Source organism: Lethenteron reissneri, chromosome 14 (genome assembly GCF_015708825.2).
Source record: "Lethenteron reissneri isolate LAM-NWPU_2019-01 chromosome 14, ASM1570882v1, whole genome shotgun sequence".
In the NCBI taxonomy this organism is placed as follows: Eukaryota; Metazoa; Chordata; class Hyperoartia; order Petromyzontiformes; family Petromyzontidae; genus Lethenteron; species Lethenteron reissneri.
This window is the reverse complement of record NC_083792.1, coordinates 2626793-2648792: the sequence shown is the minus strand read 5'-3', so window position 1 is coordinate 2648792 and position 22000 is coordinate 2626793. Positions and strand designations below refer to the sequence as shown.

The 22000-nt window shown below is 51.7% G+C and overlaps 5 non-coding genes across 5 annotated transcripts; all 5 read right to left on the bottom strand.

Moving 5' to 3' along the window:
• Positions 1-1292: 1292 nt before the first annotated feature.
• LOC133342447 (U2 spliceosomal RNA) lies at positions 1293-1483 on the bottom strand. Its single transcript, XR_009755134.1, has one exon. It is a non-coding gene; the product is annotated as a U2 spliceosomal RNA (small nuclear RNA).
• Positions 1484-10640: 9157 nt separating this feature from the next.
• On the bottom strand, positions 10641-10831 carry LOC133342448 (U2 spliceosomal RNA). The gene has a single exon (XR_009755135.1). It is a non-coding gene; the product is annotated as a U2 spliceosomal RNA (small nuclear RNA).
• A 6809-nt stretch (positions 10832-17640) lies between these two features.
• On the bottom strand, positions 17641-17831 carry LOC133342456 (U2 spliceosomal RNA). The gene has a single exon (XR_009755141.1). It is a non-coding gene; the product is annotated as a U2 spliceosomal RNA (small nuclear RNA).
• Positions 17832-18873: 1042 nt separating this feature from the next.
• LOC133342475 (U2 spliceosomal RNA) lies at positions 18874-19064 on the bottom strand. Its single transcript, XR_009755159.1, has one exon. It is a non-coding gene; the product is annotated as a U2 spliceosomal RNA (small nuclear RNA).
• A 1057-nt stretch (positions 19065-20121) lies between these two features.
• LOC133342474 (U2 spliceosomal RNA) lies at positions 20122-20312 on the bottom strand. Its single transcript, XR_009755158.1, has one exon. It is a non-coding gene; the product is annotated as a U2 spliceosomal RNA (small nuclear RNA).
• Positions 20313-22000: the final 1688 nt, after the last annotated feature.

The window sequence follows — 22000 nt, the reverse complement described above, 5'->3', positions numbered from 1 at the left end:
AACACACACATACATACACACAGACATACACATACACACAAACACAAACATACATACACACAAAAACATAGACAATACACACACACATACATGCAGACACACAGACAGACACATAACACACATACATACACACAGATACATACACAGAAACACATACACACAATACATAGGCACACACATACATACACATAAACACATCCACAGACGTACATACACACATACATACAGACACGCAGACATACACATAAACACATACAAAAAAACCCACATACATACACACACACATACACACAAACACATACACACACATACATACACACATACATAGAGACACACAGACATACACATAAACACATACACACATACACATGACCCGGCTTCGCCCGGGACTTGGATCACGATGGCCGGCCGCCTTTGTCTCCCCAGTGACGATGTTCACACACGACAGCAGTTACGCGTTTGAGGCTGAGTCGACCTAGGGGAGGCCCAGGTCCGTTTCAAATAATCGTCAGCGGTGGTGGGCGTGAGTTGGAATGGAACTGGGGTCGCTCAACCAGCTTAATGACTATTTGTACAAATAACATATAAAGAATCGATTATAATAACCAGGCTACAGTCCACATTATAGACTGGCAGTACACGCACTCAGCTTCATAAGCAGGCTAGAGTGTACATGATAGAGTGGCAGTACGCCCACCGAGTTTAATAAGCAGGCTACAGTCTACATGATAGACTGGCAGTACGCTGACCCAGCTTAATGACTATTTGTACAGTGAACATTTAAGTAATCGATTGTTGGCGCGTTGGGTTTAAAAGTAATATAAATTGCACACATTGTGGTGGGGGTGGAGTGAAGAGTAGGAAAAACTTTGATGAATTTACCTCAGAGTGGCGTGGTGGGTGTCGAGGCCTAGTAGCGTGCAGAGCCTGCGGCCTCGCCAAAATTGTCCAGCCGGCAAAGGCAGGGTACGGGTGGCGTGCCTTCCCCCGCCCCCCCTCAGCGCTCCAACAATACTGTGTAATGGCTATTATTTAATTATTTACGGAGCCTTTGAAAGTGGCGAAGGCGTGGCTAGCCGTTAGCAGGGGCAACCGCCGTCCAATGAAACTGCAGCCCTTGGCGAAGGCGTCGCTAGCCGTTGCCAGGTCCAATGAAAGCGGCGAAGGCGTCGCTAGCCGTTGCCAGGGGCAACCGCCGTCCAATGAAAGTGCGTATGGTCCGAAATCCACACACAGACAGACAGACATGCACGATTTTATATATATAGATTGATGATATCCCTCCCCCAGCAGGGAGGTGCACCATTCCCGGAGAAACTGCAATACCGGGTTGATGCGCGGAGTGGACTGAGCAAGCCCCTATTCCATCTCCCTGTCCCAAAAATCAATTTAATATAAGGTACCACAATGTGGTACGTATCAGATATTAAACTGATAAGAACAGATACTACACTTGATCTTAGCCAAAAGGCCGAGAAGCGATAACACACACTTACCAGTGGTGGAGATTACATACGCCAAGACTCTCTCTACACCATGGGGCCTCCACCCGTTACTTCGCACAATAAATACCGACTTAAAGCTTTCGTGACTGCAGGAATTCATATTCTTTGGGCCTTTCGGTAAAGTCATGTAGATAGGTTCAAAGAAAATAACAAAAAATAACAAAAAACTCCTTTGTTATTTTTAACACCAGGGCACATGCGGAATGGTCGTGGTAACTTATTGTGCGAATATTATTTGGGTCTTTCGGTAAAGTCACATAGATAGGTTCAAAGAAAATAACAAAAATTACAGAAAAATACTTTACGTGACTTTACCAAAGAATATGCGCACAAGTTATCACGACCATTCCGCATGTGCCATCGTGTTAAGAGATACGGAATATTAAACAAGCATCAGTCACGCACACGGCCATTCATATTTGAAACCGAGACAAAATCTCAATTTCTGCAAAAGGCTTTGGCACACCCAGAAATAATTAAACCGAGTTTGTTTCTGCCAACAAACGAGCAAGTTCTTAGGTGCAAGTGTAATTGATTCAGAGAATAAGAATCTGAAAATGCTAATATAATAATACAAATTGTACGACCAATACATATGAATGAAAAAAAACTAGCGAAAAAATATCGTTCGTTAATAAACACTGTCCCTAAAGGAAGGTATAGTAAAATTTCAGCCTAAGGCCTTTCTACATAGCACATGAAGCAAGATAGACTATGATAGGTAAATTACGGAATTATGGGCAATACTGTGTTATGAAGACGTAACAAACAGAGCAGTATAGGATAAAACAAACTGTTTGTATATAAGTGCATGTGTTGGGGCCGCTGGTCCCCGAAGTCCCTCCCTGCTCCGTGCCTATGGCAGGGGCTCCGCCGTGCGCCGACCCCTCGCTGCTCTGCGAGCAGCTGCTGCCGTCGCTGGGCTCATCGCCCGACGGCTCCCCTCCCTGGTCCGTCCCTCCGCGAGCTCGTGTGAGAGGCATAGCTCGCCGCACACCCTCGTTCACCTGCAGACGCTGCGTTGTCTCTCCACGGATCACGCTCTATTAAACGGGGGTCAGGGGTCGGAGGGCGAACGACTCTGCCCTCACACTGCGCGAGTCCCGGCGGCGACAGACGGAGCGGGGACCTGCGGACGCACCGACCCCTTCCTCCACACTACGAGCGCACACACCTGCACACACGCGACACCCACTCGTGCGCCGCTCTACGCAGCGCTCACTCACGTGGCGAACCACGGTGTACACACGCGCACCCACACGTTCCCACTGCTCAACAAGATCACGCGAGGCCACGCTTCGCTATTAATGATTTATTATTTGCTAACTGCGAATTGATGTTAAATCGGTTTGAGTCGACGAGGCTGGCCTATTCCACTAAACCTGTACCTATCCCCTATCTATCGGCTAGTATCCTACTTCACCTCCCCACTCACTGTTTGATGCCCACGGTGGTTCGCTGCTCCCTGTGCTAACAGCGCACCTCGATGCGTCGCACGGACGTCCGGGTCGCTGGCTGGAGCTGCGGGTGGTCCTCTGGCCTGGAGAGAAGAGAGCGATTTCCCCTCTGCGCCCCTCTATTTATCCTCCCTACCTCAAAGGGGATGCTGCGCTGAACAATGGGCTCGCGCACCCCGAGCCCGCGCACGGCGGTTCCGGGCGCTGTTGATATGCTAATCAGTGAGCGACGTTGGCGGCGTACATCCTAATTAACCCCTTACCCTCCCTAACAATGGGGCCTGCGCGCTCAAGCGCAATTATCCCAACCCTCCATGACTATGCGCAACAGCCCCTGTGATCCCGCTATTCATGCTGTCCCGTGCCTCCCCTGCTTGCCCCGTCGACTCGTGGGGGTGTGTGTGGGGGGAAATGCGCCTCAACCGCGGTGGCCGAATGCCCCACGCCGCGACCACACCATATTAAGGCCGGCCGCAGCGCCGCGGTGCCACGTAGCACGGGGGAGGTCATCCAATTCCCTGATCGCCGGAAACCGTGAGAATTAATCCCGATAAGGGTCTCTCGGATAAAAACCGGTCGGCCAGGCGACCTCCCCTCGGAGCTCTATGGGGGGGGGGGGGAAATGAGTGTGGGTGTGTTCATGTGAGGTGAGGTGAGGGGGACGCGGGGTCGGCTCCGTTGCTTGGTGGTGGCGAGGTCGGGGATTTGGTGCCTGCCGAATGGCTTCGTGGCGGCGGCATCACATAGCCCCCCGAGGTGCCCGTCCCGGGTTGACTGGAGCACCTCGCTTGGGCCGCGCCCACGAGGAAACGTTGCGGGGTCCGGGGGATCCATCCGGACCTGGTGGCTGGCCTCGGGGCGGGTGGTTCCGTCCTCTGTAGCTCCTGCGGCGGTCTCCTCCTCCACTCCAGCGGCTCTCCCCGTCCTTCGGCACCTGTGGGCTGGGGCACAAACTCAGCAGCGGAAGGGTTTAGTGGCCGTCGTCCGCGCCGTCTCCGGACTGGATCGGGGCGTCTCGGGGGCCCGGCGGGGCCCATGTAGTGTGCGAGGCCCCCCAACACGAGGGGTGCGGGTACTCCGGGATTTCGGGGCTTTCGGGTGACGGAGTCCTCTCTCGCCGGGGCCGCTTTCCATGGTTTTAAGCGGCGGACATTGACCACCGTCTCTCGACCCCTCTCCCCGCCATAAATTAGTACCGTCCAGGGGGATATCTGCTGCACCACGGTCCAGGGTCCCCGCCAGTAGGTCGTCAGTTTCCCCACCTGCCCGGCCCCGACGCGAGGGGTGTGTAGCCACACCTTAGCGCCTGTCAGGAATAAGGGGGGTTCCATGCGGGGTCGGGTGCCCTGTTCCTGCCGCCGATGCGCGGCTTCCCCTTGCGGGTATGCTCGGCCTCGGGCTTCTCGCAGGGTCTCCAACAGGTGTTCCGTGGGGCGGCTTCCCTCCTCCGGCTGGGGGGAAGGGACGCCGAATAGCAGATCTGTGGGTAAACGAGACTCACGGCCGAACATCATTAAAAACGGGGTTTGTCCCGTCGACGTGTGTACGGTGGTGGCGTAGGCGAAAAGGGCGTAGGGGAGGTGTTCGTCCCAATCCCGTTGATTTGCGGCCGCCATACGTTTGAGTTTCCCCGCTAGGGTCTGATTCATGCGCTCTACCATACCGTTCGCTTGGGGGTGATACGCTGTGGTTCGGTCCTTCTGGATTCCGAATTCTCGGCACAGTGCCTGGAACAGCTCGGCCTCGAACTCGCTACCCTGGTCGGTGAGGACTCGTTCCGGGATCCCGTGCTTGAGTACGTAATGTTCCACGAATGCCCGGGCCACCACCAAGGCCGTTTTATCAGGGATGGCCACTGCCACGGGGTAGCGGGTGAAATACTCTACTGCGACTAGAATATACCGGTTGCCTCGATGGGATCGTGGGAATGGCCCCTGTAGATCGATCCCGACCAGCTGATTCGTGCGGCTGACGCGGAACGGCCTTAGGGTTACCTGGTATCGTGCCGGTTTCGGCCCGCACTGCTGACAGGCGCGGCAGCCCTGTACCCAGGCCGCCACGTCTTGTGCCAATTTGGGCCAGAGATACTGGCGACGCAGGGTCTCTCGAGTGCGTCGTTCCCCATCGTGGCCCCCGAGTGGGTGGTCATGCACCAGCCGTAGCAGCTGGGGTCGCACCTGGGCAGGAACACAGATGCACCCCGGCTGGCCGGCCTCAGTTAACTCCCGTACCACTCCGTTTTGCACACACAACCGGGCATACAAACCGCTCCAGGGTCCTGGTAGGGCGCTCTTTTCCTCCCGCAGTGCCGCCTCCACGGCCGCCAGATCCGGATCTCGCTGCTGGGTCTGTCTCAGCTGCTCGTCGTTCAGGCCCGGGAAGACGCAGCCGACGTCCTCCTGGATCCGTCCGATCGGGTCCCGAGCCGCGGGTCCCGCGCTTGCCGGGCGGTCGACGGGATCCTCGGTGCCACCTGTGAGGGTCTCTGTGGCGCACACTGCACTCTCTCTCGCTGGGGGGGGGGGGTCAGTGGCCGCGGCCTCTCGGGGGTCCGTTGCCTGCCGGCAGCGTCCCCCCGTGAAACAGGGGCAGGCCTCCTCCGCCCTTGTCTCGGCGTACACCGTGGGCCGCCTCGACAAGGCGTCCGCGTTTGCATGCGTCCGGCCAGCCCGATACTCGATTTGCAGGTTGTACTCCTGCAACTGCGCCAATCAACGGGCCATCTGCCCCCGCGGCACCTTGAATGTAAGAAGGAACTGAAGAGCATAATGGTCAGTGCGTACGCGACATCTCCTGCCGTACAAATACGGCCGGAACTGCTTACATGCGAAAATCACGGCGTACAACTCTTGGCGGGTCACGCAATAGTTCAGCTCGGCCCCACTCAGGGTCCGGCTGGCGTACGCGATGACTCGTTCCGTCCCATCCTGTACCTGTGACAACACCGCGCCCAGCCCGCTGCTGCAGGCGTCGGTGTCCAAAATAAAATCGGTGGTAAAATCGGGGAAAGCGAGGGTGGGGGCGTGGGTGAGGTGGTCTTTGAGAGTGGTGAAGGCCGTCTGGCAGGCCCCCGTCCACTGATAGGGGTGCTTAGGGGAAGTGAGTTGGGTGAGGGGGCGTGCAATCTCGCTGAATCCCTTTACAAATCGACGATAATAGGTGGCGAGCCCCAAAAATGATCTGATCTCCGTCAGATTCCTTGGCCGTGGCCACTCCACTACGGCGCGTACCTTCTCCGGATCGGTATGCACGCCTGCCTCGCTGACACGATGCCCGAGGTACCCCACCTCGCGTTGTGCGATGTAACACTTACGTGGCTTGAGCTTGAGATGAGCCGCTCGCAGTCGCTGGAACACCTCTCGTAGCCTGGACCAATGCTCAGACAAAGATCTACTGAACACGATCACATCGTCCAAGTAAATCAGGCACTGTTCCCATTGCAAACCCCGCATCACCAACTCCATCAGCCGCTGGAACGTCGCGGGTGCATTGGTGAGTCCGAACGGGAGTACTCGAAACTCGAATAGTCCCATCGGGGTGGTGAATGCGGTTTTCGGCCGATCCTCCTCCGCCATCTCCACCTGCCAGTACCCGGACGCGAGATCGAGGGTGGAAAAATATCGCGCTCCGGCGAGGCTGTCAAAAGTGTCATCGATGCGGGGTATGGGGAAGGCGTCGCCGAGCGTGACTGCGTTCAGTTTACGATAATCGACGCAGAACCGGGTTGACCCATCCTTTTTCGTTACTAGTACCACCGGGGCTGACCAGGGGCTCGCCGAGGGCTGAATTATGTTATCGCGAAGCATGTCCCCAACCGCCTCTTTGATCTGGGTGCGTTCGGGTGCGCCCACTCGGTACGCAGGGAGTTTGATGGGTCGGGCTGCACCGGTGTCAATTTGGTGCTTAACAAGGTCGGTCCGACCCACGTCCGAGTCGTGTTCGCTGAACACGTCGGCATACTCCCGCAGTAACTCGCGCAGCCGATCGGCCTCTCCCTTAGGTAAATCCGCCCATGGTACATGTAACGCGTCGAGCAGGGGAACGACTTCGGCTCGGGGAGTCAGGCCGACTCGCCAGGCCAGGTCCTGGTCACCCTCAGGACGACCGGTGTCCTCAGCCCAGAGTGCGAACACCGAGTCGTTAGAGTGGCGTGCGTGCAGGGGGTGTACGGTGGCTATCGGGGTGCGCCGTCGCAGTATCGCTGGGGAACTGAGGGGGTTAAACATCCGCATAAACAATCGGTCCCCATCTGCGTTTACCAACGTGGCGGATCCCACTATCCCATACCGTTTTGCCAACTCCGGGTGAGGAGTTAGCATTACCTCCCCTGATGGTCGGAGCGCGGGGTCGGTGGGGGATGTTGCCACCGGCACCGGCATCTCGGTGAGCGGCCCGATGGTGACTGCCGTCGCCAGGATAGCGGCCACAGGTGTGAAGCGGGGGCGCGTCGGTTCTCGTCCCAGGAACGGTATCCGCTCGCCGTTGCTCTCCACGGTGGCGCATCGCTGGCGGGGTTGCACGTTGAGTCCCAGCCATTCTAAGAGGTCGGTACCTGCGATACACTCGTGACACAACGCACTCGACACGTAGAACTCCTGGGTGCACCCCTGGCTGCCTATGCGGACCTCTAAGGTGGCTCTCCCCAGCAGCCCCATTCCGGCTCCGCTCGCCGTGTGCAGCGCGCGGTCCGGTGCCTGCAGGTGACGCACGTCGACCCCGATCGCGCTGCAGTGCGCTGCGCTCACGAGCGAGGCCACCGCCCCCGTGTCCAGCAGGATTCGGGTACGCACTCCGTTTACCTCCCCTTCCACCAGCGACGTGGCCCCCGTGATCCCCGCCACCAGCTCCCGTAGCCAGTCGCCAGGAGTCACCGTTTCTGTGGGCGTTGTTGCTGGAACCTGTGTGGAGATCACTCGCTCGCCATTATTCTCATTATCGTCTATTTGTATCGGGACCGCGTCGATTGCACCCCTAGTTGGTCCGCTTTCTAGGGGGCGTTGGAGTTTAACCCCCGCGTCTGCCTAGCTCGGGTGATTTCAGGACAGTCTCTCACTAGATGCCCTCGGCGGTCGCACATATAACATGCCCGGGGAGGGGGGGCGGCTCCGTAGCGGGTCCCCTGTCCGCTCCCTCTCCCTCCCCCAGTACGCAGTTGTCCCACATCGGACTCTAATTGGGCTACCCTCCCGGCCAGCCCACCTACGGTCGAGCGTAGTTCCCCCATCTCAGACTGGAGGGTCTTCATATTTCTATTCGCTTCCTCGCGTACCTGGGTTACCCTCTCCCCTACTTGGGTTACCTTACCGTCCATTCGGTCTACTCGGCCAGCAATATCTCCCATGCCGGTCTGTAACCCAGCTACCCAACCCGGGGTTGTCTCGCGGGGTTTCTGGGCCTCTCTTGCCCGTCTCCCTATGGGGCTGGCGGGCTCATCCTCATCCTCCTCCTCGTCAGGGATCAGGCTCGCCACGGTGTACTCCTGTCCCGACCCTCGGAGCTGCGCGCGTTCGCTGGAGAGCTCCTCACACTCCAGCGCTTGCTCGACTAGGGTATCGAAAGGGAGGCCTGCGCTACTCTTTTTGGGCTGCCACCACGCGGTGCGAGCTAGGTACCTGAGTAGCTTGTCTGCAGCTAGCGCGTCAATGACCTCCTTCGAGAACTCTGGACGGGCGATCCGGGTTAGTGATCGCACGTCCTCAGCGTAGTCTCGGAAGTCCTCGCCAGTTTGGCGTCGGCGCGCCTCTAAGGCGGTCTTCGCCCGTATCGCGTTGCGCGTGCCGAAACGCAGGTCTAATCTACGCATTAGTTCTTCTAGTTGGGTTTGCGCGCTTTCGGGTAGTGCCTCTACAAAGTCGGCTGCCCGCCCATCTAAGTTTAACGTAAGATGTCGCAACGCCTGCGCGTCCGACCAGCCATTAAGCTCTTTAGCCCCTATGATATTACGGGAAAACGCTTTCCATGTAGGGGTCCCCTGGCCGGTGAACACATGCCTTAACTTTGCGTGGAGTAGCGCGCCACCTTCCCGTGAAGATGTGAGGGTTCATCCCACTTCTGACACCAAGTTGTTGGGGCCGCTGGTCCCCGAAGTCCCTCCCTGCTCCGTGCCTATGGCAGGGGCTCCGCCGTGCGCCGACCCCTCGCTGCTCTGCGAGCAGCTGCTGCCGTCGCTGGGCTCATCGCCCGACGGCTCCCCTCCCTGGTCCGTCCCTCCGCGAGCTCGTGTGAGAGGCATAGCTCGCCGCACACCCTCGTTCACCTGCAGACGCTGCGTTGTCTCTCCACGGATCACGCTCTATTAAACGGGGGTCAGGGGTCGGAGGGCGAACGACTCTGCCCTCACACTGCGCGAGTCCCGGCGGCGACAGACGGAGCGGGGACCTGCGGACGCACCGACCCCTTCCTCCACACTACGAGCGCACACACCTGCACACACGCGACACCCACTCGTGCGCCGCTCTACGCAGCGCTCACTCACGTGGCGAACCACGGTGTACACACGCGCACCCATACGTTCCCACTGCTCAACAAGATCACGCGAGGCCACGCTTCGCTATTAATGATTTATTATTTGCTAACTGCGAATTGATGTTAAATCGGTTTGAGTCGACGAGGCTGGCCTATTCCACTAAACCTGTACCTATCCCCTATCTATCGGCTAGTATCCTACTTCACCTCCCCACTCACTGTTTGATGCCCACGGTGGTTCGCTGCTCCCTGTGCTAACAGCGCACCTCGATGCGTCGCACGGACGTCCGGGTCGCTGGCTGGAGCTGCGGGTGGTCCTCTGGCCTGGAGAGAAGAGAGCGATTTCCCCTCTGCGCCCCTCTATTTATCCTCCCTACCTCAAAGGGGATGCTGCGCTGAACAATGGGCTCGCGCACCCCGAGCCCGCGCACGGCGGTTCCGGGCGCTGTTGATATGCTAATCAGTGAGCGACGTTGGCGGCGTACATCCTAATTAACCCCTTACCCTCCCTAACAATGGGGCCTGCGCGCTCAAGCGCAATTATCCCAACCCTCCATGACTATGCGCAACAGCCCCTGTGATCCCGCTATTCATGCTGTCCCGTGCCTCCCCTGCTTGCCCCGTCGACTCGTGGGGGTGTGTGTGGGGGGAAATGCGCCTCAACCGCGGTGGCCGAATGCACCACGCCGCGACCACACCATATTAAGGCCGGCCGCAGCGCCGCGGTGCCACGTAGCACGGGGGAGGTCATCCAATTCCCTGATCGCCGGAAACCGTGAGAATTAATCCCGATAAGGGTCTCTCGGATAAAAACCGGTCGGCCAGGCGACCTCCCCTCGGAGCTCTATGGGGGGGGGGGGGGGGAAATGAGTGCGGGTGTGTTCATGTGAGGTGAGGTGAGGGGGACGCGGGGTCGGCTCCGTTGCTTGGTGGTGGCGAGGTCGGGGATTTGGTGCCTGCCGAACGGCTTCGTGGCGGCGGCATCACACATGTGCATATGACATATTACTTCTTGACCCACACCGAGTGGATACCTGTCAAAAGAGTTTGATAGATTTTTGAAATTTGACAGCTATCCAGGGCACAAATGAGAAAATGGAAGGGACTGGTAACAAAACAGGAGAGAACGCACCCAATTACGGACAAACAGCGGAAATGGGGTTTGCAAACCCAACATAGTCTACGTTTGTTTGATGATATCCCTCCCCCAGCAGGGAGGTGCACCATTCCCGGAGAAACTGCAATACCGGGTTGATGCGCGGAGTGGACGGAGCAAGCCCCTATTCCATCTCCCTGTCCCAAAAATCAATTTAATATCAGGTACCACAATGTGGTACGTATCAGATATTAAACTGATAAGAACAGATACTACACTAGATCTTAGCCAAAAGGCCGAGAAGCGATAACACACACTTACCAGTGGTGGAGATTACATACGCCAAGACTCTCTCTACACCATGGGGCCTCCACCCGTTACTTCGCACAATAAATACCGACTTAAAGCTTTCGTGACTGCAGGAATTCATATTCTTTGGGCCTTTCGGTAAAGTCATGTAGATAGGTTCAAAGAAAATAACAAAAAATAACAAAAAACTCCTTTGTTATTTTTAACACCAGGGTACATGCGGAATGGTCGTGGTAACTTATTGTGCGAATATTATTTGGGTCTTTCGGTAAAGTCACATAGATAGGTTCAAAGAAAATAACAAAAATTACAGAAAAATACTTTACGTGACTTTACCAAAGAATATGCGCACAAGTTATCAAGACCATTCCGCATGTGCCATCGTGTTAAGAGATACGGAATATTAAACAAGCATCAGTCACGCACACGGCCATTCATATTTGAAACCGGGACAAAATTTCAATTTCTGCAAAAGGCACACCCAGAAATAATTAAACCGAGTTTGTTTCTGCCAACAAACGAGGAAGTTCTTAGGTGCAAGTGTAATTGATTCAGAGAATTAGAATCTGAAAATGCAAATTTAATAATACAAATTGTACGACCAATACATATGAATGAAAAAAAACTATCGAAAAAATATCGTTCGTTAATAAACATTGTCCCTAAAGGAAGGTATAGTAAAATTTCAGCCTAAGGCCTTTCTACATAGCACATGAAGCAAGATAGACTATGATAGGTAAATTACGGAATTATGGGCAATACTGTGCTATTGAAGTACCGGTGAGGACGCTTGACACCGAGGTTGAGGCACACGTGTCTTTATTTTACAAGTCGTCACGACAGGACAGTACTAGAGGGGGTATCGGCCCCCTCACCCATATAACTGGGGATACACCGCTAGCTATCCCTGACCTACCCCGAGTCCTCCACTAATGGGCTAGGGGAGGCTGTCTGGCCCGACACTGGTGAGTCGGGCTACGGTACCCGGAGTCCCAGAGTGCTGACTCTGGTTCACGGGACCACGCCGCTGGCTCGGTCCTGCGCGGCCCTGACAAGGGCGGCGTCTCAGGGGAGTCCAGGGCTCTAGCTACTCAGGTCTTCAATCTTCCCTCCTTTGTTCTGATACTGAGCCCCGAGCTCTCTCTGTCATCCCCTTTTATATCCCCCCCAGGATCACAACCCCGGGCAGCCCTACCCCCAGGCTGCCCGATGCGAACGTTGTTGCGGGCACCCCCCCCCCCCCCCGTGTACTCCCGGAGCTCCGCCCACTGTGTTTGTTCGCCGTTTGATCCTATGTACAAACAGCCCCTCGATAACAGCCCTACATCACTCCCCCCTGCACAGCTCGCAGCCGTCCCGGCTGCAACAATTCCAATAAAGGTACCTTTACCCCTTGACCCTCGTGTGTGCCTCATTTTTTTTCAAAAGAACGCGAATTGAACAACAACAATAACCATACCCCCGAAGGGAGAATAAACCGACGCGCCCCCCCCCCCCCCCCCCCGAATAAATACGAAATCCGTAAAGACAAAGTATATACATTCGCCAGGAACCCCCAGCGCACACACAACACACACACAACACATAGACAACACACACACAACACACACACAAGACACACACAACACACACACAACACACACAGCCACAACAACAACGTGCCAAGAGCACCCCACCAACGCAGCGCCCAGTAACCATAACACGTGAAAATTTTTCAAAAAAAACTAAATAAATTTTTTTTTCTTCGTCTTCCCGTGCATTACAAGAGTCTGCGCATTTTTGCGCGCGTCCTTGCCGCAGGCCCGTCACATGGGCCAACCCCAGATGGCGGACCATCCGATGGCAGCTGTCCCTTTCGAGGTGAGTCCGCGATTGAAGTGGCGAGACCCTCGGCATCCCCCGTGTGGGTTGATGGGCGCGAGCCCGTCATTCCTGATGTACCTGGGGGCGGAACAGCCGGCAAGACGTCAGGCGAGAGCAACAGAGACGGACCCTCCGAGTCGGTCGACCCCCCACATGTTTGGCCCTGCGTGTGTGGAGTGGGGCCTCGCATCGCAACGAAGGGTTTCAGCCTAGAGGGGTGAACGAACCACCGGCGCTTCCCCCACTTGATACGCACGCATTGAGGTCGCAAAACCTCGACCACCTCGACGGGGCCCCGCCACGGCCGCACCAGCTTCGAGGAGGTCGCGAGTGGTACCTGGGGACAGCGCAGCCATGCCCTGTCCCCTGGCTTCCACTGCAGCACGTGCGCGCGTGCCAGTCTGAGGCGCTCATTCGCCTTTTGACGCCTGTCGGAATTTAGCATGGCAGCATCCCGTGCCTCAGTCAGTTTTTCAAGGTTAAATTTAACGTGTTCGTCCAATTTAGTCTTACCCAGCGGCGCGGGGATCTGAAGCTGTGCCCGAACAGGTGGGTCATGTTCGCGGCCATACATGAGAAAGAAGGGTGAAAATCCCGTCGCAGCATGGGGGGCCAATCTGTATGCTGCCAGGACCCCTTGAATTTGCAAGTCCCAATTGGTCTGTGACTCCGAAACCTGGTGCGACAACATAGATGTTATGGTGCGATGCAGACGCTCGACAATCCCGTCAGTTTGCGGGTGATAGGGAGAGGTACGAATTTTCTTCGTTCCCAGGAGATCACAGACCTGTTTGAGGAGTTTCCCGGAAAAAATTTTACCCTGGTCGGTCAGCAGCCGCTCCGGAGCACCTTTGTCCATGACGTAGACTTGGACAAAGGCGTCCACGATGGCTGCTGCGGACTGATTGGCCAGGGGCCAGGCCATAGGCCAGCGCGTATAGTACTCAACCCCTGTTAATAAATATCTATTGCCCCTAGGGGTGGCGGGAAATGGGCCCAGGATATCCAGCGCTACAAGTTCGTTCACCCTGGAGACTGTGATGGACTGCAACGGCGGGTTCGACTCCCGTGCTGGTGGTTTGCGCTGCGCACACCGAGGGCATGCTGCCAACAGATCCGTGACATCCCGCGTCATGCCCGGCCAAAAAAAGTCAAGCTGGAGCAAGGCGAGGGTCTTTTGGGTACCCAGGTGGAGGAGGCGCTCATGAGCAGCCCACACCACCTTACCCCGTAACCCAGAAGGGACCACCAGCCGGTGACGGTGGGATTTCCCGTCCCAATGCATAAGCAACCCCGCGTGCATTTCCCATGCGTCGGCATCACCTGTCCCACGCCCCCTCTCCCCGGCGCGACGACAAAAACGGCGTCGAAAAATCTGGGTAAATCAAGGGAGGAGCTTTCACCAGGGCTTCCCGAAGGGAGCAGAAAGCAGCTTCCTCATCCTGACCCCAGTGGAACCGAACCCCTTTAGATGTTAAAGCGTGAAGGGGTTTGGCAATCGTCGCAAAATTAGCGACGAAGCGTCGGTAATACGACGCGAAGCCAATAAAACTCCTCACCTCTCCCACCGAGGTGGGAGTCGGCCAGGAGCTGACACACTGCGTTTTGGCGGGATCGGTAGCAATACCCGAGCGCCCCACGATGTGCCCCAAATAACGCACCAACTCGCGTAACAAATGGCATTTTTGTGGCTTAAATTTCAAATTAGCAGCCCGCATCTTTTGGAAAACCACCCGCAACCTCTGGAGATGTTCGTCAAAAGTTTTTCCAAAGACAATAACGTCATCCAAATAAATGAGGCACGACTCCCATTGTAATCCAGCCAAAACCAATTCCATCAACCGCTGGAAAGTTGCCGGCGCTGAGTGTAAGCCCATCGGCAACCGGTTGAATTGGAACAGGCCGTGCGGTGTACGGAAAGCAGTTTTAGGCTTTGAATCATCGTGCAGAGGAAGCTGCCAGAATCCCGAAAGTAAATCTAGTGTGGAGAAGAATCGCGCTCCCGCCAAGGCGTCCAGCCATTCGTCCATCCGTGGGAGCGGGTATGCGTCGGCAACCGAAATTTTATTAAGGCGCCGAAAATCCACGCAAAACCGCAACGAGCCGTCCTGCTTTTTAACCAGGACAATCGGCGCTCCCCAAGGGCTGGTGGAGGGAGAAATGATGTCGGCGGCTAACATGTCATCGACAGCCGATTTGACATGGTCCTTTTCGGCGGGACTCAACCGAAACGGATTTTGGCGAATTGGCGCGCTGTCACCCGTGTCAATATGGTGACGCAGCAGGTGAGTACAACCCAAATCGTATTTATTCCGACTGAAAACGTCGGAAAATTCCCTCAGTAGTGATCTAAGCTGTTGGCGCTCTGAATTTGACAGGTCCGTCGATCCCGCACAAAGCGCGTCGAGCCACCCTTCATCGCTGTCCGAATGCAGGTGCGTCCGGGAAGCAGTGCCAACGTGGTTCGCGACAGGTACCTCGCAGGGCACCGGCGTCGCGTGAGCGAGCACCGTCCCTTGAGGAACCACTACTGTCTGCGACCCCACATTGAGGACCGCGATGAAAGGGTCCTCGTCCCCTCTTACGACGGTCTGGGCCGGAATTAAATGAGGTCCATTAACCCCGGCCCTAGACGGTCCCAGCATTTCAGACAAAAAACGAGCCAATTTATAGGTGGGGGAGTTGATAGTAGAGACAATGGGACGAAGAGGTGTATCTTCTTAATGTATCTTTGGCAAGCCGTATAATCTTGGTGGCCTGGCTGCAGAAGGTTTCAACGAGAACTGTTTGGTCTGATCAAATAATGCGGTTGAATCAGAAATGATTTTTTTGGTTTTAGTGACGAGGCTGTTGGTGGGGTCTCTTTTTATTTTTGTATAGCTGCCATCGTTGAGTAGTTCTTGAATTTTGTTGTTGTATTCTATTTTGTCCATGATGACACCAAACAGTTCTCGTTGAAACCTTCTGCAGCCAGGCACCAAGGGGGGGTGCAGGGAGTAGCATTAACAAAGGAAAGGAATGTTATTGATATGTAGCTGCAGTTACTAAACAACCACGTAGAAAACTAAAGTATAAACTACATAAAAAACTAAAGTATAAACTGCATAGCACCATCAGTATACTTACAAACTAAGTTGCCTCTGTGGTAGCAGTTACATTGGGGAAACCAAACGACATGTCTCGGACCGCATCCGTGAACATAAAGCTGACCTGAAACACGGTAGGACAAACACCTCAGCCATGGCAGATCACTGTTACAACTCAGTGGGCTCACATGATATTGACTTCTCCAAGACAGAGGTTCTCTGCAAGCCATCTGGCTATCATGAGAGATTCGTTCATGAGGCGATCCACATATACAAACACAGAGACAATTTTAACCGAGAAGATGGATTCTGGCTTAGCAATCATTGGAAGGACGTAATAAACCATTTCGATACACATTAGGGTGGGTAGAATAATACATAGTGTTATATTAAAATGTATTAGGTATAGGGTGGTTTACAGCAATACAGTATATAATTTAATGTTGGGTTTATCTATGGCAGTATATAGTACGGTATATGCTCGTGTGATGTAAGAGAATAAAGTTTAGATGGAAGCATATTATATAATTTTTACGACGTAGAATTGTAATGTATTACTTGCTGTTAGTAACTCAGCTTATTGTAGAGTATAGTAAGTATACTGATGGTGCTATGCAGTTTATACTTTAGTTTTTTATGTAGTTTATACTTTAGTTTTCTACGTGGTTGTTTAGTAACTGCAGCTACATATCATTAACATTCCTTTCCTTTGTTAATGCTACTCCCTGCACCCCCCCTTGGTGCTGCTGATCCTGCATAATGCATGGGCATAATATGACTTTGAAACCCCCCCGCCCACCTCTTACGCATTTTCCATGAATATTGCTAAATTCCTCTTCATATGCACATTCCTTTTGTTAAGGCGCTCTTCCTCCTCCAAACCCAGCTTATATATAAGCTCCTAGCTTGGTAGTGTCTCATTCTTCACCTGAAGACGGCTGCTTGCGTTGTAGCCGAAACGTCGTGAGAATTATTTTATTTTATTATGTTTTATTTTTATTATTTTATTACTTCCCTTCTACGTGACTTTACCGAAAGAACCAAGAAGATGAAACTGTTTGTATATAAGTGCATGTGCATATGACATATTACTTCTTGACCCACACCGACTGGATACCTGTGAAAAGAGTTTGATAGATTTTTGAAATTTGACAGCTATCCAGGGCACAAATGAGAAGATGGAGGGGACTGGTAACAAAACAGGAGAGAACGCACCCAATTACGGACAAACAGCGGAAATGGGGTTTGCAAACCCAACATAGTCTACTTTTGTTTGATGATATCCCTCCTCCAGCAGCAGTGGCGGCTCCTGCAAAATCTCTCAGGGGGGGCAAATGTCTGGATGATTGATAAGGATAAGGTCCACCCATGCAATGAATAAATTAACAGCTTAAGCATGTAAAGGCAACTTCACTTCTTTAATATTAATGAAAAATAAAGTGACTCTTGTTTGTTTATATACTCACTATTAAAACAAACCACTCAAGTTAATTTTATTAAAGATTCCACTAGGTAGCGATAAATTATATTGTTGGATGAAACGTGCTTACGTATGATGACGTAAGCACGTATGATGACGTAAGCACGCTAGGGCTTGCCCTCCCGGAGCCATAGAGAATGCATTGGAGCGCCCACGTTCGAAAAAAAACATCTTTCAATGTAAGTCTATGTGGCCACTCGGGGCGATTCTCAGCCGGAGTGAAATCGCCCCAAAAGAGGCGGTACTCCACAGAACGTGACATGACGCTGATTGGACTATATCCAGAGGCTGCAGTGACGGCTAGCGTGACTCTGTGGTTGAATGAGATTGGTGGTGCGTCGCCCAATCGCCCTAATGAAGAAACCACCCCTGCCCAGCAGGGAGGTGCACCATTCCCGGAGAAACTGCAATACCGGGTTGATGCGCGGAGTGGACGGAGCAAGCCCCTATTTCATCTCCCTGTCCCAAAAATCAATTTAATATAAGGTACCACAATGTGGTACGTATCAGATATTAAACTGATAAGAACAGATACTACACTTGATCTTAGCCAAAAGGCCGAGAAGCGATAACACACACTTACCAGTGGTGGAGATTACATACGCCAAGACTCTCTCTACACCATGGGGCCTCCACCCGTTACTTCGCACAATAAATACCGACTTAAAGCTTTCGTGACTGCAGGAATTCATATTCTTTGGGCCTTTCGGTAAAGTCATGTAGATAGGTTCAAAGAAAATAACAAAAAACTCCTTTGTTATTTTTAACACCATGGCACATGCGGAATGGTCGTGGTAACTTATTGTGCGAATATTATTTGGGTCTTTTGGTAAAGTCACATAGATAGGTTCAAAGAAAATAACAAAAATTACAAAAAAATACTTTACGTGACTTTACCAAAGAATATGCGCACAAGTTATCACGACCATTCCGCATGTGCCATCGTGTTAAGAGATACGGAATATTAAACAAGCATCAGTCACGCACACGGCCATTCATATTTGAAACCGGGACAAAATCTCAATTTCTGCAAAAGGCACACCCAGAAATAATTAAACCGAGTTTGTTTCTGCCAACAAACGAGCAAGTTCTTAGGTGCAAGTGTAATTGATTCAGAGAATAAGAATCTGAAAATGCTAATATAATAATACAAATTGTACGACCAATACATATGAATGAAAAAAAAACTAGCGAAAAAATATCGTTCGTTAATAAACACTGTCCCTAAAGGAAGGTATAGTAAAATTTCAGCCTAAGGCCTTTCTACATAGCACATGAAGCAAGATAGACTAAGATAGGTAAATTACGGCATTATGGGCAATACTGCGTTATGAAGACGTAACAAACAGAGCAGTACAGGATAAAACAAACTGTTTGTATATAAGTGCATGTGCATATGACATATTACTTCTTGACCCACACCGACTGGATACCTGTGAAAAGAGTTTGATAGATTTTAGAAATTTGACAGCTATCCAGGGCACAAATGAGAAGATGGAGGGGACTGGTAACAAAACAGGAGAGAACGCACCCAATTACGGACAAACAGCGGAAATGGGGTTTGCAAACCCAACATAGTCTACTTTTGTTTGATGATATCCTTCCCCCAGCAGGGAGGTGCACCATTCCCGGAGAAACTGCAATACCGGGTTGATGCGCGGAGTGGACGGAGCAAGCCCCTATTCCATCTCCCTGTCCCAAAAATCAATTTAATATAAGGTACCACAATGTGGTACGTATCAGATATTAAACTGATAAGAACAGATACTACACTTGATCTTAGCCAAAAGGCCGAGAAGCGATAACACACACTTACCAGTGGTGGAGATTACATACGCCAAGACTCTCTCTACACCATGGGGCCTCCACCCGTTACTTCGCACAATAAATACCGACTTAAAGCTTTCGTGACTGCAGGAATTCATATTCTTTGGGCCTTTCGGTAAAGTCATGTAGATAGGTTCAAAGAAAATAACAAAAAATAACAAAAATTCCTTTGTTATTTTTAACACCAGGGCACATGCGGAATGGTCGTGGTAACTTATTGTGCGAATATTATTTGGGTCTTTCGGTAAAGTCACTTAGATAGGTTCAAAGAAAATAACAAAAATTACAGAAAAATACTTTACGTGACTTTACCAAAGAATATGCGCACAAGTTATCACGACCATTCCGCATGTGCCATCGTGTTAAGAGATACGGAATATTAAACAAGCATCAGTCACGCACACGGCCATTCATATTTGAAACCGGGACAAAATCTTCAATTTCTGCAAAAGGCTTTGGCACACGCAGAAATAATTAAACCGAGTTTGTTTCTGCCAACAAACGAGCAAGTTCTTAGGTGCAAGTGTAATTGATTCAGAGAATAAGAATCTGAAAATGCTAATATTATAATACAAATTGTACGACCAATACATATGAATGAAAAAAAACTAGCGAAAAAATATCGTTCGTTAATAAACACTGTCTCTAAAGGAAGGTATAGTAAAATTTCAGCCTAAGGCCTTTCTACATAGCACATGAAGCAAGATAGACTAAGATAGGTAAATTACGGCATTATGGGCAATACTGTGTTATGAAGACGTAACAAACAGAGCAGTATAGGATAAAACAAACTGTTTGTATATAAGTGCATGTGCATATGACATATTACTTCTTGACCCACACCGAGTGGATACCTGTCAAAAGAGTTTGATAGATTTTTGAAATTTGACAGCTATCCAGGGCACAAATGAGAAGATGGAGGGGACTGGTAACAAAACAGGAGAGAACGCACCCAATTACGGACAAACAGCGGAAATGGGGTTTGCAAACCCAACATAGTCTACTTTTGTTTGATGATATCCCTCCCCCAGCAGGGAGGTGCACCATTCCCGGAGAAACTGCAATACCGGGTTGATGCGCGGAGTGGACGGAGCAAGCCCCTATTCCATCTCCCTGTCCCAAAAATCAATTTAATATAAGGTACCACAATGTGGTACGTATCAGATATTAAACTGATAAGAACAGATACTACACTTGATCTTAGCCAAAAGGCCGAGAAGCGATAACACACTTACCAGTGGTGGAGATTACATACGCCAAGACTCTCTCTACACCATGGGGCCTCCACCCGTTACTTCGCACAATAAATACCGACTTAAAGCTTTCGTGACTGCAGGAATTCGTATTCTTTGGGCCTTTCGGTAAAGTCATGTAGATAGGTTCAAAGAAAATAACAAAAAATAACAAAAAACTCCTTTGTTATTTTTAACACCAGGGCACATGCGGAATGGTCGTGGTTACTTATTGTGCGAATATTATTTGGGTCTTTCGGTAAAGTCACATAGATAGGTTCAAAGAAAATAACAAAAATTACAGAAAAATACTTTACGTGACTTTACCAAAGAATATGCGCACAAGTTATCACGACCATTCCGCATGTGCCATCGTGTTAAGAGATACGGAATATTAAACAAGCATCAGTCACGCACACGGCCATTCATATTTGAAACCGGGACAAAATCTCAATTTCTGCAAAAGGCTTTGGCACACCCAGAAATAATTAAACCGAGTTTGTTTCTGCCAACAAACGAGCAAGTTCTTAGGTGCAAGTGTAATTGATTCAGAGAATAAGAATCTGAAAATGCTAATATAATAATACAAATTGTACGACCAATACATATGAATGAAAAAAAACTAGCGGAAAAATATCGTTCGTTAATAAACACTGTCCCTAAAGGAAGGTATAGTAAAATTTCAGCCTAAGGCCTTTCTACATAGCACATGAAGCAAGATAGACTAAGATAGGTAAATTACGGCATTATGGCCAATACTGCGTTATTGAAGTACCGGTGAGGACGCTTGACACCGAGGTTGAGGCACACGTGTCTTTATTTTACAAGTCGTCACGACAGGACAGTACTAGAGGGGGTATCGGCCCCCTCACCCGTATAACTGGGGATACACCGCTAGCTATCCCTGACCTACCCCGAGTCCTCCACTAATGGGCTAGGGGAGGCTGTCTGGCCCGACACTGGTGAGTCGGGCTACGGTACCCGGAGTCCCAGAGTGCTGACTCTGGTTCACGGGACCACGCCGCTGGCTCGGTCCTGCGCGGCCCTGACAAGGGCGGCGTCTCAGGGGAGTCCAGGGCTCTAGCTACCCAGGTCTTCAATCTTCCCTCCTTTGTTCTGATACTCAGCCCCGAGCTCTCTCTGTCATCCCCTTTTATATCCCCCCCAGGATCACAACCCCGGGCAGCCCTCCCCCCGGGCTGCCCGATGCGGACGTCGTTGCGGGCCCCCCCCCCCCCCCCCCGCTTACTCCCGGAGCTCCGCCCACTGTGTTTGTTCGCCGTTTGATCCTATGTACAAACAGCCCCTCGATAACAGCCCTACATTATGAAGACGTAACAAACAGAGCAGTACAGGATAAAACAAACTGTTTGTATTTAGATTTAAAGCTTTCGTGACTGCAGGGATTCATCTTCTTGGTTCTTTCGGTAAAGTCACGTAGAAGGGAAGTAATAAAATAATAAAATAAAAATTTCGATTTAAAGCTTTCGTGACTGCAGGGATTCATCTTCTTGGTTCTTTCGGTAAAGTCACGTAGAAGGGAAGTAATAAAATAATAAAAATAAAACATAATAAAACAATTCTCACGACGTTTGGCCACAACGCAAGCAGCCGTCCTCAGGTGAAAACCAGGTCCGTCGAGGCGACAGAGTCTGAATGAAACAGCACACGAGCTTGGAG